Source organism: Mya arenaria, chromosome 15 (assembly GCF_026914265.1).
Source record: "Mya arenaria isolate MELC-2E11 chromosome 15, ASM2691426v1".
Taxonomy (NCBI): Eukaryota; Metazoa; Mollusca; class Bivalvia; order Myida; family Myidae; genus Mya; species Mya arenaria.
The window spans coordinates 15,865,998-15,880,993 of NC_069136.1; positions in this window are offsets into that span (position 1 = coordinate 15,865,998).

A 14,996-nucleotide genomic window follows, 5' to 3' on the forward strand; every position below is an offset into this window, starting at 1 on the left:
GAAAGAACGGTGCAGAAAACACGGTATTCTACCTTATGAGAGGATAGAGAATCACAGCAAATCTTTTAGCATTCACCAATCATTTATTATATCTGAGCGTTTTCAGCTATTAAATACACTGTTACAATCTTGTTATCAGTAAAAGTAAAAAAAAACTCCATTTATGCATTATTTAGTAAGTAGTTAAAGGTGTATCACTCAAAATTTATGTTTGTTATACATATGTATGTATTGATTTTGAATAAGAGTGTCACTTTAACTTTTATAAAATAATAGTATGTTTATCAAGTATCACTGTTATTCGAATGAAATAAAATGTCGCTATCTATAAGTCTAAGTTTCATGTCATTTTACGTTCTTTAGTCATGCAATAAAATCTTAAAATAGTTACCGGAGACACGAAGGCTTAACAAAGCATATTATTGTCTTTCTGATTAAGTATTCTGATATGTTGTGATTAATTAGAAGGTAAATACTAAGTATGTAATTGTAACCGTATTTTTCGAATTTGCAAGCATTAACATAATGTTTTTATTTTGAGGTTTGCGTGCACAATAAATATAAAACATATCTTCTGTAAATACAAATTTTTGAAGGGTGTACTGAGAGACACATATTCTTCAACTTTTATGAACAAAAATTCTCAGATCAGTAAGTTCCTGGTTTGAATAGTTCATGGCTGTAATAATGTTTTCGTCATCAGTTTGATATGCCAAGCAACAATGCTTCACTTGTTTATAAAACATCTACCACAAACTGCATGAATTCGTTGCTTAATCAGTGTTTCCAAGTTTCACTGTTTATTTTCAAAGAATTCAGTTCGTCATCTGAACTTGACAGCATTGGTAATCAGCGTTAAGGTAATTCATACATCATTCATACAAAAAAATGCTAACAGTAAAGTGTAATTTTATAGTTACAATACGTCAAGTATGATTATATTTTGAATTTTTTACCAATAGCTTTTTCATATAGACATCATGTTATTCAAGAAACAACACATTGCGAAATGATCATAGCAAAATATTGTTATTTGTGTCCCCCTTTAATATATATATATTTAATAGTACACACTATTTCCTAAAGAGAAACAACACCGCGACTTACATACTTATATATGTTAATATATATGTACCAATGCTTGAGAAATGTTAATATGTTATCATCATATGTATTTGTATTGTGAATATCATTTGTGTTATGCACATGTCACTATAATAAACAACTTACTTACTTACTTATATCATATCATAATAACAGCGTCATAACGGTGGTACTATGTAATAGTTAGACGACATGAAGTGAATTCATTATGATTAAGAATGGGCGGAGTGAGCGTAACAAACGAGTCCTTCTTAACCATTAAGCATTCACATCGTGTTATTTAACTGACTTAGAATACAACCTCATTGGCTGATACATTGTCGACGCAAAATCCGACCCAGGGAGTGTGTATAGGACGAGTGGCAGTAGGCGGACCTTAAAACACGCGCGAAAGTTGAAATTCTTAATGATTAAATCTACTACTTAATGCTTGCCTGCAATTTCATTGGCTGAAAATGTAGGTTGTATTCCAAACCTAGATGATATAATGGTTAATTAATATGAATTAAACATAGAACGAACCTTGATGATTATATATAAACTACACTTACACATCGTTGCGTCCTAATGATGGATGGCTTACCTTATATGTTTAATGGATATGTATGTTAATTATGTTTGCACCTGAACAACGTAACGAAGCTGTCAAAACGGCACATAAATTTGCAATCTAAGCAAAGAGGGACGAAATACATCATTATTTTGCATATGAAATATTTGTTTGATTTAAACTGTGCATTTTATTTCCGTGAAAATTTCAAGCGTTTGTGCAAAAACAGAACTTGACAGACCACAATGACCAACCATATAAAAATTGACTCAGATTTGTATAATGTATATCGTCTAATACCCCGTTTATTTGACGAAATTTACCCGCGGGACAATTATATATATAAAAAACCCCGCAAATACCCAGTTATCCTCTGGGGCAAAATTGCCTTATGTTTGGAATTTGGCAATTTTGCCCCGTGGGTATTTTTTTGTCATAATGCCAAACCTCATTTCCCCGGGGGTATTTCGAATTTGGTATATTTTTTCTATTAATGTTCGACATAATAACAAAAGTTTTGGAAGAAAATTGTAATTATACATTATTCAAATTCAAAAAAACTTTTTGTCGAAAATTCCTCTGCAAAATGTTTCTAGAAATACACTGATATGTTTAAATGCTGTTCACGTCTTTTCCAAGTATTTGTTTTTCCGCGTCGAGGTATTTGCAGGTCTCCTATGAGGCTCGTGTTTATCAAAATGGAATGCTTACCTTTCAAAATGCAATGATTTAAAAACAACCGCATTCTATTAAGCATATACGTATATTTGGTCTTCCGTTAGTCTCGTATTTATCAAAATGAAATGCTTACCTTTTAATATGAATATGCACTGGTTAAAACAACCACATTATTATCAGCATACGAGATTGGAATATACTTGGAATTAAGAATTTTTTTTTGGAAAAAACATATTTGATTTGTATTTTGTTTGTAAAACTTTCCGAACAGTTAAACGAACATAAACACATTGTTTTAACAGACTCGCACTTATTGAATTATAGGACAAAGGACTTCATATCAGTGTAGCTATTAAAATGAAATACTGGATAATGTTTAATAAAACAATTTATAACAGTAGTACATACAGTCTTACCCCGATGGCTCGAACGTTCATGGACCTACGAAAATATCTCGAGCCTCGTAAATTTCGAGCCAAGCGGGAATGCTTACCTTTAGAATAAAGAAATCGGTCCTTTGCACCCATTTGAGCCAACGAGGAATTCGAACCATGCAAGCTCGAGCCAACGAGGTTCGACCGGATAATGTATATATGTATATATCACAAATCACTTATGATACATTTTTAATATGATTCATGTATTTTTCCAACACATGGAATATGTATAAATATGCACCTGTTGTTGGGCTAAAACGCGTGACCGCAGATTTATTTGATAGGTGTTCGGTATGATTTTAATATATCGCATGACTTACTTTTTTATTTTTTGTCTTGGAACGAGCCCATTTTTGCGAAAAAAACATGAAAACAGTTATATAAGATAGCTATACATAATATATAAACAAATCAGATCGCAGATTTTTATATATAAGTTCAAAAATTGATGTTTTATGCGTTTTTAATAAACCGTTAGTAACGGTTTAAGCCATAAAACATTAATTTCCGAACGGAAATATAAAAATCTACGATCTGACTTTTGTCAACAACTTTTTATCATTGGTTTGCAGATGTTTACGCAAAAAATGCACTTTCCAAGACAAAAATTAAAAAAAAGTTGTAAAAATGGTATATCTGTGAGAGTGCAGCTTTAAGATAATTAACATTATTTACCATATATTATAATATTACCATTTAAAATACTGTGGTAATATCTATTTCGAAGTTGTGTCGCTTCCATTGATGTAGAGAGCTCTTTTCCACGAAGCCGTATGTACGATTCGCAAATGTAACGTCTGTGACAAATGTTACTCTTCTTTGGACAAATGTTACACAATTTAAAACAAATACTACAATTAAAATAAATGACACGATATTGTCACAAATGTTAAACGTTATCTTGCGACAAATGTTCCCAAGGCTGTGGCATTTGTAAAACCGCAAGTTTTCTTGTTTTAAATGTAATACTATTTGTCACAAATTTAACATCAAACTAAATATCAACAATATAATACCAATAAATGTACAAATATATGCGATGTTGTTAAACACTTTGTAATATATTTATCATCAATTGTTACATTTGCCACAGTTGTTACATATGAAATCCTACGTCGTGGTGGTGTGTAAGCTTACTTTTATTAGCACTCGGGCCTTGCTCATTCGGCGGGTGCTCCGATAAGCTTCTTAGTCCTATAAGGAGTTTGGAGCTTAAAACACAGACATGATTTTACCCTGGTTAGAGGTACCCTGGTTCTTTAACGTGTGCTACTGTATAGCACTATATAGCACTGTCACACGGGACCCCATTTAACGTCCCACCTGGAAGACAATTAGTATTGTAAAGTGGTGCGGCGGGGAATCGAACCAACGGTCAGTGTATTGATAGTCAAGTGTGTTACCACTAGACCACTAACCTGCTAAATTCCCCTACGTTTACCTTTCGTTATATTTCGAATTATGTAACACATTTTCAAACAGTTTCTGTCAAAATTCGCCCGAATTGACAAATTTACCCAATTCGCCACATTACGTCGTACATTAGTTTAAACGACTTTAAATTTTACATCTTGTTTCAATACGCATGCGTTGACCTGTGTGGTATGTTTACATGCACCGGTAGGTCTAGGTATTATTGACGGTAATTATCATCGACCGCAATGACACATCGTTTATGGTTCAGTCCGCCCTAAACTACCTCATCAGTGTTATCTAACAGTCGCTCGTCAACAAACTACTTGAACTGCACTATTAATGATTTTTTGTCTATATTGCGTGTGTTTACGTGCATAAATTCAGCGTATATCATTTGTTTAAGCCCGTTTGAATAAAAAAACCCACATTTTTGAATAACTTATGCTGGAACTATTTTAATTCAAGCTTGAACAATCTTTGCGGTTGCTATAACCAAGGTAATTGCTGTAAATGCTCGTAATTCATTGTCCTTTAAAGCGACTAAACACCAGATGATGAAATTGCAAGAAAAAAAAAGAAAATTGTCAAACTATTAAATACAATCGATATCGTTGTGTACAACGCATTGAATCTTACTTACTGATTTATCACATCGCCCACAACACATGTATCTTATTCAGTGTTTGCGTATATTTCAAATTTGAAATTTACTGGGTTTGTCTACCACGTAAATACCAGTAAACTAGCGCCGGTATATGTATCTGCACTAATCACGTGACTTTCACATGCAAAATATACACACAATAAACTGAGTCACCATTATGAGTTGTTTTCCAAACGTGTAAACTCAGCCGAAACAACGACGAAATTATTATTTTAACCATGGAAAGTGATGTATTGTTGGCCTCGTACTAACTCTTATTGACAATTTTAAGTTTGTTTTGAGGAAATACTGTATTTGCCGAGTTTAGGACCATTAGCTGTCTAGTCCTTTAACTGTTAAAATTGGATCAAGGTATATGTTTACCTTTTGTATTGCTTCGATATGTCGTTTGTAAGTGTACATGCATTTTCATGAGAATATTTACATTTAATACAATACATAGACCTATGTTAAACATAAATCCCCGTCTTTGTGTTTTTGTATTTATCGCGTATGGACCTCACCTCGATTTTCACGTAATTGACACAAAAACGGCATCTATAATCTATTTTTTAGATGTTAGTGGAAACAAAGAACTTTATTTTTTGGCCTAAACGATATTAAGCCAATAAAAAATTAGATAAAATATATGGACTTTCAAATAGATTAAGCAGTTTGAGAATTGTCTTTTTTGAATAATTGCCTTTCTATACAAACGAACTATTATAAAACTATTATTTATGATGATTGCATTTTCCAAGGCGTTTGAATACAATTATTACCTACATTTTCAGCTTATATGATCGCTTATAAGCGTTCAATAAGTACCAGGATTGCAGGTTAACAACTCATCAGTTAACAATGTGATTAACGAAAGCGTTGTTAAATTTTAAACGTGAACTATTTAATGATGCGCTCACATATTTGAACTAATCAAGTACAGCTGAAAAAATCAGTTACAAATTACAAATCTCAATTACAGAAATACAGCAGATCACAAGTGTATCCATTTAACTTCTAGAGCAGTATAGATTTCATCTTAAACATCGATCTGAACAATCCTCCCATTACGTCATAATTTGATTATAGTGAAGACACGTTATAATCTAATACAACCCAATATCGGTACTGAGTGTATTTAGTCCCACGAGGGACGAGTGGGGCAAATTATAAATTGAAAAATTAAACATGAAATATCTTGCTGATTTTATTTCAACTTCATCGGGTTAGCCGGCCAAGATTTGAATTGTTGAAGTAACATTTCAAACAATTGTTTTTCATCAGGACTTCAGGCGGCGGAATTGAAATATCTTGCTGATTTTATTTCAATCACGTCGGGTTAGCCGGCCAAGATTGCAAGATTGTCAAATCGATGGAAGAAGCATGACAAACAATAGTTTCTCATTCGCACTTTTGGTGGCGTTCCATCAGCCTTACAATCATTACAGTACCACACATTTTTATTTATAACAGTTTCGGCAGTAGCCAGCTGGAGGGGAAATGTTCAAAAGCTCATGTCGTTCACAAGGTTCTACGGTAAAGACTCCAGCACAACACAATTGGCATTCCCAACAGAACCTTTTAGAATAATCATTGTACTGTAGTCCAGCAAACCCAACGATGTCAGTATATCGTTTTGCCATAGTAAGTGAATAGTACAGTCACTGCTGTGTGTTTTTTATTGGTTTGAAATGCTCAAAAAGCATGTACATTATTAAAGAACATGCATTCGTAATCTTCAGAAAACTAGCGCATTGCTAACCAATGTTAGACATTTGAGCTAACTAGCGTATTGCGGTTGTATACAGCATTTATAACTGTGTGAATCAGAACGATCAGAACGGGTAGTGTTCGAGTGATGCTTAAAATTTTACAAAACCGTTTTACTATCTTATCTACATATGAGCTCACAATTGCAATAGCAATTAAGTGATTTTTATGTTTTTGTGTTTGACATTTTGATAGAGTTTCTATCGAAGTATATTTGTTTGTTTGTTTTTTTAAAATTTTATTTCCCAAAATAAAAGCTGAAAGAGAACATATTTACATGGGATTTGTCAAGTAATCAAGTAACAAAGTGTTATTTACACCAACAACTTAAACAGTTCCTGGAGATCCCCACCCACATGAGATCCATTATTTCCATGACTTGTTATCCGCTTTTATTTTCTTAGTTCAGACAGATCTGCCATCAGGCAAACCCAGTCGATTGGTTCTGAAATGTCCACAGGAATCTGTCCGTTCTGTTCGTTCTGGGAAGTGACATTCTTTATGGGTGATATCGGTCTCATCGTCGGTGCCACACTATGCTGTAAAGGTCAGCTTCTTCGGTAAGGTCGGCTTTGCTGAGGTCGGCTTCGCTGATGAGGTCCGCTCAGCTGAGGTCGGCTTCGCTGATGAGGTCGGCTCAGCTGAGGTCGGCTTCGCTGAGGTCCTGAATCCTGAAAACAAAGTACTTCCTACATACAAACAGAAACAGATAAACTGTTTACGTGCAGGGGGTATAATGTTTCCAACATTTCTTAATAATACACAACAGGAACGAAATTGTGCATTTATGGCATTGGTAGATGAATGTAGATGTCAAACACAAACTGAAAATTTATCTAATAGCAGTTCAATATAATAAATCAAACACATTGTCTGTTATTAGAAAACCTATCAGTTTATAAATTTTGCAATTATTCAAGGCATATTTCAGCTTGTTTCATATTTATGAAACCTTCCATTCGAATGCAGACTGTTATGAGATCAAACAGACTAAGCACTGAGATTATGATAGGACAGTTCAATTCATGGAATGAATTTTGAGTGGTTTAACTTACTTGTAAACGTACTTTCTTGGATACTGCCTTCAACCATTTTGATGAGCAGGTTTTTTACACACAGGACGACTGCATCTGAACTGCTGTCTCTGGTTTAAAAAATAATTTTCAACATTTTTTTCAAACAAATCTTGCATGAGCTAAACACAGTGACTTGGAGGGAATGTGCTGAATTTTGACCTCTACAAAATTTAGTGACATTTTACCTAAAATAAACCTAAAATATATATATAGTTCTCCAGATTCATCAAAGGGGTCACTCATACCAACTATCTAGCATAAATAACTATGAATTACGGCACTTTTACAAAGTCAGAAAATCTCGATTTGTCTAAATAGAGTAAAGTGAAACAACTCCAATTTCTTCGAAATGGGACAGCTAAGAAAAACATGCCTACTAAAGCACCCAAACGAAAAGTTGCAACAAAAACATGCAGCCAACATGCAGATAAACCTTCAATCTTTCAATTGCAACCACTATTCTCACCTGAACATGCATCTAGTTGGAGAAATTTGATAAAGTTTCTGAAAATATCCCAAAAAAATCTCAACACAGACTTGCGTTGTATTAATGATAATAAACCAGTCTATTTTTTTTTTAAATATTGTATTTAATAATACAATCAACCTTACTAATATTTCATCAATTACCTTTCATTAATAAACGAACAAAACAGCCTTTACTCGCGAGATAATGGGTAAATTAAAAAAACACAAAAACAAATGCAGGTTTGGTTACGTTACACTATTACTTCTTCCCCGAATTCGGCTACCACGTCTGCTTCATGAATAATTCAGTTGAACCAAAAAACGTCCGCCCCGTCGTATTTAAGGTTTATCTGCATGTTGGCTGCATGTTTTTGTTGCAACTTTTCGTTTTGGTGCTTTAGTAGGCATGTTTTTCTCAGCTGTCCCATTTCGATGAAATTGGAGTTGTTTCACTTTACTCTATTAAGACAAATCGAGATTTTCTGACTTTGTAAAAGTGCCGTAATTCATAGTTATTTATGCTAGATAGTTGGTATGAGTGACCCCTTTGATGAATCTGGAGAAATATATATATATTTTAGGTTTATTTTAGGTAAAATGTCACTAAATTTTGTAGAGGTCAAAATTCAGCACATTCCCTCCAAGTCACTGTGAAACGAGCTGGGACCAATTTCTTTTGACTGAGAAGTTTTTATGTAATTCGATACATTCATCGACAAAACTTATTGGCAATATGATGCATCATATATTTAGACACAATTTCGCAAAAAAAATTAAACATGCATGTCATAATTACCGCAAGAAAGCTGGAAATACAACCTTCACCATTTTTTTTTTCAAAATGGCCGACCAGCGAACAGCGAGAATTCTGCAATATGACGTCATACATACACGTCATATCATTCCATGAATTGCATTATTTTTTTTATTCAAATAATTCATTTTTACGAAAATAAACTCATAAAAAAATAATTGAAATTATCTTAATTATGTATTATGTACTGTATTAGTATCGTTTTATGATATTAAACATTAGGAAAAAATAAAATGTTTGTTGTGTTCATTTTCAGAAAAACGAAATCGAAAGTAGAAATATTTTCTGAAATTGGAAATGTTTAAAACCTCGTAAAATCATTTATATCTCTTGTATATGCATAAACCCGACATGATTCAATCACGAAAACATTATAGAAACTATAACTACCAAAGTCGTACCTTCAAACACAGAAAATATCCCAAAATTTTACACAAAAAGAGTATTGTTTACATGGGTTCAACCGTATACAAGTGAATACGGCAGGCAACACTTTCCCTTATAATTATAATCAGCTGAGAGCTGCTGCTAAACGGTCAATTTTGTACTGAAAATCGTAACATTATTCTGTGATTGCTTTACTCTATTTTATGTTTTATTTTGCTTAAGTATCGTACTTTGTAGCATTTTACGATACATTCTGTGTATCTTTGAGGAGTTATGCGTAGCGATTTGCACATATATATGACTATATGACCATTATTCGTTTGATAACTATGAGCAAGCATAGTTGTTCTTGAAGCTTAAGTGATTCCAACTTAATTACTATACACGAACAGTTCATACATTTTATTTTGTTAGCATTCATTATCTGTTAATTCATTCAATATATTATCAACACCGTTTTGGGACAAATTGTCTCCCACGCCTGGCGAAGAACTGGCGAAGTGCCTGATGGTTCTCATTTCTTTCAAGCTCTTGATAGTTTGATGGCTGCTCTGCAACAAGTTCAGTTTGGCAAGTTCTGTCAACACTCGAGTCCTCTTGTATCAAACACACCAAACAGGGGTACAGTTCGGGACACAGATGGCTTGGGGCTTTCTGTTCTGCTTTCTCAGCACCCCCTTGTTGAAGCATATTAAACACGGACAGTCTCGGACACGTGTGACTCTGCACATTGTCAAGTTCTTTCGGTGTTGTATCACACGAAGACCTTCTGAATAGCTTCCTCAAGCATACTCTGATTGAAACCCATAATGCGTTTACTTGGTCAGTAGGTTTTGACAAGTATGACATGAGAAGAAAAAATAAGCTTTTTATATTAACTTTATTCGTTCAACTCATTGGATTATTTTCAGCCATGAACCATGGAATCTACAGTGCTAAGTACAGTGCTTGCTACTATGTTACTATGCTTCTATTGTTTTCAATCGAGATTTAATAAACAATCAAAATGAATTTCAACGCACTTATTCAATGTTAAAACATCAAACAATTGGTTGAACCTTTTAATTTGGAAAGCACTTAATGAAGTATCATAAATGTTTGAGCGTATGAGAACTAATGTCAATTCTTTTTTTCGCTCACAAAAAATGCTTGGTTCAATTTCGTCAATTTTAACGTCTTCGTCTACGGTGTCAATGTCCTCAAAATTATCACTATCATAACAGTAACCGTCACAAACGTAGCAATTTCTCATATTACAAACTGCGCCGTCTGGGTTGTCATCTTGCATAGACTCGATTTCAACATCTCGCAAAAAATCTTCTGCCATTTCTATTATTTTTTCATCTTCATTGATATTATCCATGGGTTGCTGAGAAGAAGATTCACTCGACATGTTTTCTTGCATGTGCTCTTTTTCACTGGTGTTCTCACAAGGCGTTGTTTGCTGTGTCGATGCTTGACTGGACATTATTGTTTTAGATTGTGTATGAAAAGTACCAAATTTTCAGCCCTTATATGAAAAAAATAATTCACTAGTATATCGCATTGCATCATATAAGTCGAAAAAAACTGACAGTGATCGCTTACAATAGAAATATGACGGACATAAGCATCCTTAATTTACAAATTACCGGCTTCGTAGCGAGACTATGTATTGGTGATAACAAGCACGAGTCTACGTTCAAAGACATCGTCTCGATACTTGACAATATCGAGAAAACATTTCTGCAAAACAAACTAGCAACGACTGAGTATCGCAAGAAATGTGGCGCACTACAACAAAAGGTGTTTAGTTTGACCAGAGTGAACGATCGGCATAACCAAAGTAACACAGCGCAACAATATGAAATAACTCGTTTAACAACTGAGTTAGAACATTTGCATAACTTCAATACAGTCGAATTGAATCTGTCACAGCTGACCGCGGAAAACAATCAGCTTAAGCAAAATAACACGGAATTGGAAGACGAAGTTTTGCGCTTGAAATCTCAAACAGACAACCTGCAATCCTTAGACGAAGCCACCTGTATGGAACTATTCAACGAAAACACTCAAGATTTTTCATGAATGACTTTACTTTGCCACTTACAAGTGAATATTACGAAATACAATAATCAACAATTTCAAAGCATTCGTTTGTATGTTTATTTTATGTTGTCAGAAGTCTTTATGGCTGGTGGTCTGTTTTTTACATTGCTCACATCGCTGGCCAGCTCAGAGTTCTCCGTTTTCCTCTTAGCACTTAAGTTCGATGTACAATTTATCAGCATCTCTTTTTGCTCTGTGTAGTACAACTTACAGTCGTCGCACTGGCAGTCCTCAACTTCGTAAAACAGTAATAATAATTCAATTTAAAAAACTTACAGTCGTCAAACTGGCAGTTCTCAATACAATTGTTTGTCATGATGCGATTTGTTTGACATTTGTTGATTTCAGCAAGAATTAGCAAGATATATTCAAAAACCGTGGTCCTAATGTAATACATTAAGTCTTAAGAACGCAAATCTCAGTACGTTGTGCTTAAACTGTTCTCTTGCGCTTTGCTTGATTCTAGCCAGATAATCTTTTCCTTCTGAGTTACTATTGTTTATTTCACCCAATCTTTTGTAGTAACGTTTTCTGTTTCTTCTATTAATTTTTTTGTACCGGATGGTTTATCCAACAATGTGGACAAACAGCTTTGTATTTTTTCGAAACACCAAAGGCAGGCAAAATGTTCAAATGCACATTGTTTCATAACGAGCAAGAGATAGTCAATGTTACTGTAGCCACCGCACCAATGACCAGCTCTGAAACGTTTTCCGAGTCTCTTATCGTACGAAATATATTGTTTTGGACCGTTGTTGTGAGCCATTTAAAAGGTTTCAAAAATATTTCACTATAGGGTCAAGCCGATTTCATTCAGTTTATGTAATTCAAATGTTTTGTTTACAATAAACTACTGTCTATGTTTGCTGCGTTTTACACATTTACGAAAACACAAGACAAAGAATATTTCATTTTTTTTTCATGTTTATTTTACAATTGAATCGTTATCTACAAAAACTTGAAACATCATAACACTCTAAATGTCTCCAAAGTCCTGATACTCAGAGTCCCCAGGATCTTAATTTTGAAGATCCATAGGTTCAATGTTTATAAGTACGGTTTTATCGTTTCCCACATATAGCCTAACAGCTTCAACAGGAAATCGTTTAGAATCTCAGGTTCAGCATAATCGTTTGAACTGTTTCTCAGTGCTGTCCTCGCTTCTTCCGTCTCACAATACTTGATCTTTCTGTACATTTCAACGCACCTCCGGATCTGGTCTGCCTCATATTTGGACTCCTGAATCTTGTATATTTGTTCAATTATTTTTGCAATTTGGTCATGATCCAAAGGGGAAGCCGGCGAAGAATTTTCAAGATCATCGCTAAAATTCTCATTCTCGATATCGTCGTCATCTGAAAGGACAATAGCTGTAGCTTCATCTTTTCCTTCCCATGCCTTGAACTTCTTCCTTATCGGGCTAGCAGGTGGAGTAAGAACGTCTGCGTTTACTTTAACTGCGCTGAATTCTTTCTCATCCATGCTCACATCCATACAAGGCTCGATATTTTTAAGTTCAATTTCACTTTTTTCGGTTTCAATGTCTTCAACAGAACCGCTCTCGAAGCTATCACATTCATCGGTATCGGAAAAAACCAAAAAAAAAACATCGCAAATACAGCAGTGTGCCTTCTTGCAACCTGGATAGTACCCCCCAATGCAAATCGGGCAATTGCTGTTTTTCGTCTTTAGACGATGTTACAGTTGACACATCTTTATGTTCTTCATGTTCTGCTGCACCTCGCAAATAGTCTTCTGCCATTGCTTGTAGTTTTTCGTCTTCAGTTAAGTAGTGCTGAGGAGATGATTTGCTTGACATGTTGTATATTGTAGATTGTTTGTAACCAGTGCACAATTTGGAGACCTTATAATAGCAAAAGAATAATTCATCGATATTATTAATCGTCGAAACATTCATATTCATATCCATGCTCAAACAGTGCTTATATCCTTCATCAGCTATGTCCGCACTAAGTAACCTCACATTACAATTTACAGGCATTGTAGCGAGACTGAGTGTTGGTACATGCAGTCAGGAAATTGCTCTCAAACACCTCGAAAGTCTTTATGACTGAGAGAAGGGTCGCCCGCTCCAACCTTCTTAACCATTCAGCTTTCACATTATATGTTCTTACTGTACTCTGACTCAAAAGTGCATATCATATGCAGGATCGTCATCATGTTTTTTTTTTCTTCAATGTAAACAGTCTACACGTTATCATGAGGTGACCGAGTTTTCTCTCAAGGTGATAAAACACGAGCGCTACAATCACAAGCTCATAGAGAAATTGCGCAAACGTTTAAAGGTACGGATATCAATCGGATATCAATACGAACAACTAACTACACGAACAAAGAAAACGAACGAGTACAAGTGAATGTACACTAAAACACATGTACAAGTACACCAACAAGTGCTCATACAAGTACATGTATAAATACACTAACAAACACACTTATAAGTACATGTGCTCGTACAAGTACACGTACAAGAACATCTACAACAACACGAACAATTACACTTACAAGTACATGTATAAGTATACTAAAACGTACACGTTCAAGTACACGTTAAAGTACACTAACACGTACACGTATAAGTACACTTACACGTACACGTTCAAGTACATGGAAAATCGCATTTTACAAGTACACGTTCAACTGCACGTACAATAATACGTACACGTACACTAACTAGTTCACGTACATGTACACTACAAGTTTACATATAAGTACACTTTCCTTAATAAGTTCAATTGTATGTACACGTACAAGTACACTTACAAGGTCACGTACATGAACACATTTACGAACACGTACAAGTCCACGTACGAGTAAACTTACAAGTAAACTAACACGTACACTTTCAAATTAATGAACAAGTACACGTTTAGGAACACGTACAGGTCCACGCATGAGTAAACTTACAAGTAAACTAACACGTACACTTTCAAATTAATGAACAAGTACACGTTTACGAACACGTACAGGTCCACGCATGAGTAAACTTACAAGTAAACTAACACGTACACTTTCAAATTAATGAACAAGTACACGTTTAGGAACACGTACAGGTCTACGAATGAGTAAACTTACAAGTAAATTAACACGTACACTTTCAAATTTAAGAACAAGTACACGTTTACGAACACGTACAGGTCCACGCATGAGTAAACTTACAAGTAAACTAACACGTACACTTTCAAATTTAAGAACAAGTACACGTTTAGGAACACGTACAGGTCCACGCATGAGTAAACTTACAAGTAAATTAACACGTACACTTTCAAATTTAAGAACAAGTACACGTTTACGAACACGTACAGGTCCACGCATGAGTAAACTTACAAGTAAACTAACACGTACACTTTCAAATTTAAGAACAAGTACACGTTTACGAACACGTACAGGTCCACGGATGAGTAAACTTACAAGTAAACTAACACGTACACTTTCAAATTTAAGAACAAGTACACGTTTACGAACACGTACAGGTCTACGAATGAGTAAACTTACAAGTAAATTAACACGTACACTTTAAGTTTAAGAACAAGTGCACTATTAA